Here is a 4,244-nt window from a genome sequence, read left to right as displayed (position 1 = left end):
AACAATAGTTTGGAGACTTCTAATGACTCATGTATTGCATTCAAGTGTTCCAGCATTTAGCAGCTACACTCCTTAATGTCAGCATAACTCTGACACTTTTATTTTAATGAGTAAGACTGCAGATATTCAATATAACTTATTTTATACAGTTTTTAGTCATTGTATTTGAGGGGATCATTTCTGCTTTAGCTGCTCTGTCAAGATATTTCACACATAATGATGTCACTGTTTTATGCCTGTAACTAGATTCATCTTTATTATAAGAATATTATTTAAAAACTAGACTACAATTACTAAGTGAGTTCTAGAGAAAATGTGTGTTTTCTAAGAGCTAAAAGAAATGCAGTCACATTTACTTCTTTCTTTTCTAGAGGAAACAAATGGAGTGGTTGAAGTGTTTGCACTGGCACATTTTATTTGGTTCTATCCATAAATAGCAATGGGAATATTCAACTCACGTCCTGAAATATATAGTAAACACCAAATATTCTGAAACAAAACATAAATTTTGAGTTCTATTATGGGAACATCACACTAAGGTGCACAGTAAGTACAACAAAATTATCCTTCTGAGATCTTTAGAGATTTTTTTTATCACAGTATATAATTGATGCCATAGTCACAAATTTTAAGATATATAAATTGACAAATATAGGGATGTTTGGAAAAACAACTACAGAAGGAGAACATTACTTTATTCAGTTGGAAGGAAATATGTTCACATTTATAAGTTGCAAATTTTATCTTCCATTAGCATAAAACAGTATCAACCCATTGCTTCAAAAGCAGTTCTAGGTGTCAAAGTGATCAAGAATATTGTAATATCTATTTATGGTCTCAGGTGGGTACTGGAAATATCAAGGGACACTTTGTAAAGTATACAATTATCTAACCACTATTCTGTACATCTAAAATTAATATAAAATAATATTGAATGAAGAAAATATATGCTATCCTTTTGATTAAATAAAAAAAAGTACAGCTTCCCAAGAAAGACAATGCCAGAGTTCTATTGGATTTACACTTTCAGCTCTCAGTCCAAGGTTTCATAGGGATAGACTGACCATTGGTCCTCATATTCTAATAAACAATATACTATATCACAAAAAGTAAATTTTAATAAAAAATCTTATGAAACTTCGTACTCTTAGAACAACCTCACCAAAGTTTCAGTTAGCAAAAGTAGTGTGGTGATTACAGTGAACAATACTGTATTGTATACTTGAAATTTACTGAGAAAATTGTCAAGGGTGGGGAAGAAAAAAAAAGGACACATATGTAATACCCTTTGTAATACTTTAAGCAATAAAAAAAAAAGAAAATAGATCTTATATTGCCTTTTCAACATACAAAAAAAAGAATATGGTAACCATGTGGAAGTGTCAGATATATTAATTAGCTCGATTGTGGTTGTCATTTCACAACATATATGTATCAAAATGTTAAAACATAAATTGTGCACCTTAAATATATGCACTGTTCCTATATTAATTAATAAAGCTTTATGTTAAAACTAGAGGCCTGTTGCACAAAAAGATTCGTGCAATAAGCCTTCCCTTCCCCTGGCTGCCAGCACCGGTTTTCCTCCAGCACCCGGGACCCAGGCCTTTGCCCGGGCCTACCTCGGAGTGACCTGGGTGCTGATGATGTTCCCGGGACCCAGGCTGCTTCACGCCTATGTATGAAAATTAACTGCCATCTTTGTTGGCGGTTAATTTGCATATCTTGCTGATTAGCCAATGGGAGGCGTAGCGAAGGTACAGTCAATTACCATGTTTGTCTATTATTAGATAGGATGGTCTTTTTTATTTGTTCAAATATTTGTCGAGCCCTTTTTATATGCCAGGCATGGTGCATAACAATAATTAAGACAAAGTCCCTCCAGGAACTCACAGTCTAATGGTAAACTACTGAGTAAACTGAGGCACAGTGGTAAATGACTTACTGAGTGAGGTAAAATTAGCCAGGTACTTGGAAATGGGGGACTAGAGCTGGAAAGAGGCCAGGGTACAACTAACACATCATAAGTAAATGCCTTTGCTTGAAGAGCAAGGGTACATACAGAAGCATATCATAAAATTTCCTGGTGAAAAGGTTAAAATAGTTTCCAATTGTCACCTTGATTGAAGTCACGTCATACAATCAATTAAACCACTATCTGATGGCATTTCTACACTTGTCCCTAAAGGCTTTGGGCATGCCAATGGTCTGCTCAGACACACTAAGTGTAGGGAGTTTGAAATCCAATTTTAGCACTGGGAATCATACTGAAGTTCTTCAATTAAAACCAATTACTTTTGCCGTAGCCTGTTTTGCTCAGGGGATAGAGCATCGGCCTGCAGACCTAAGGGTCCTGGGTTTGATTCCATTCAAGGGCACGTACCTTGGTTGCAGGCTCCTCCCATGCCTGAGCCCTGGTCAGGGCTCATGCAGGAGGCAACCAATCAATGTGTTTCTTTCACATCGATGTTTCTCTCTGTCTTTCCCTCCCTTGGGTGAAGATTAACAATAAAAACAAACAAAAAAACCCAATAACTTTAAATGTATAGCATACTTATAATATTTCTACACGTAGAAGTTTGGAAAAACTTTCCTCTAGCCCTCATTCAGAGGATTCCGGTAAGTTATAGATACCACAAAAATTAGAGAAATTGTATGTTATTTTCTATATATACATTATTTTGGCTGTACAATGGTGAAAAGCTTCACTTAGACATACTTCAGAAGTAATCTAAATATTATACACATATATACAAAGACATCATGTTTAGATGCCTATGTACCCCCATCCAATGTACAACAGCTAATTGCAGACATGAACCCATGTAAGGCAATTTATTTTGTTATAAGGACACATGATCTTTGAAGGAAAGGACAGAGCCCATGAAGAACTGTCCATTTTAGGCCTGACCATCTGTTTTAGTGATACTCTGTGATGAAGTTGTTTCAGTAGGCAGGGTGTCTAATTTACTGACAAAAAGCTGTGAATAAATATAAAAAGTTATTTTCTAATGTGGAAATCATAATTATCCAGTAATATAAGTAGTGAACTATTCAAAAACATACTGGCCTTAATGCTGCTGCTGATTGAGAATGAGGGAACTTCTGAGAATAAAACTTAATGTATATTTCATCCATACAGGATGTTCGAAAAACACTCAATGCAGGAATTTCAAAAGCTATCACTTGTTCACTTCAAGCAATTATTCACTTTTCTGTGGAGGATTTTCTTCTTTATCAGGGTTTTCTGAGTGTTTGCTTTTAGATAATGAGATTCCTACACCTTCAGACACCTTATTACTTGCGTGATCCTGTTTCACTTCAAACAAATAGACATCAATGGGCCCTCTGGTGCTCCGTATACCTACCTGACAGAGTCTTCTCTGGGAGCTGGAACATCCAGTCTGATTTCTGCTGGAGCTTTAGCTACAATAACAATCTGTTCATGGAATGCTTGAATGCTCTGAATATCTTGATATGTCACATATGCTAGTCCTTCATTCTCCTTGTCATCTATTAACTCAAACAACTGCTGATCACAATCCTTAATTAACTCATCCAGGGCATCTTCCATTGCTGATATGCCATAAAGTTCCTCCTGCAGTTTCTTCTATTGGGGCAATGCTTAAAATTGGTGATATAAAATCTTATCCATATAATATGGTTCTTAGATATTTTTTTCAATCAGGTCAGTGCCACTTAAGATATTGCTTATGTCATATAATCTTCGTTTTGGTACCCCCAGTTTTGTTGAAATCTTGATTAAGTCAACAATATCCTCAGAAGCATTTCTGACAAGATCCATAAATTTTCTCATTATAAGAAATAGTGATGAATCAAAATGAGATCTCTTTCATTTTGGAGCTTTTCTCATGTGCACAGCTTGTACATTATCTTCTAAATCAATGCTTATTTTTTTTATGGCAGCGGGCCCTCCACCTTGGTGCAGTCCTGGCGCTGGGGGTGCATCTGCTCCTCTGTCTGGTCCTCGAGCTGGCTGGGCAGATTCTGTGCTGGCAGCTGCTGACTCATGATGCCCAGCCGGCCGCCCCTTGCCCTCGCACCCTGTGAGCTCTAGCACCTTCTGCTGGTTGGGTCAGAGGCTACCCACAATGCGCTGGTTCCGGAGCCAAGCATGTAGAGGGCTTGTGGCCTTCTCAGAGATGCATCTGGGTAGGACAATCTGCGGATATATGGACGAATGCACCACTGTCCAGGTCCTGGTCCTGGTCCTGGGAATTATA

General features: G+C 37.2%; 1 pseudogene; it reads right to left on the bottom strand.

Moving 5' to 3' along the window:
* Positions 1–3,182: 3,182 nt before the first annotated feature.
* LOC102253773 lies at positions 3,183–4,032 on the bottom strand (annotated as a pseudogene).
* Between the last annotated feature and the right edge of the window lie 212 nt (positions 4,033–4,244).

The sequence above is a fragment of the Myotis brandtii genome, unplaced genomic scaffold (genome assembly GCF_000412655.1).
Source record: "Myotis brandtii unplaced genomic scaffold, ASM41265v1 scaffold779, whole genome shotgun sequence".
NCBI lineage: Eukaryota > Metazoa > Chordata > Mammalia > Chiroptera > Vespertilionidae > Myotis > Myotis brandtii.
This window is presented reverse-complemented; position numbering and strand designations above follow the sequence as displayed.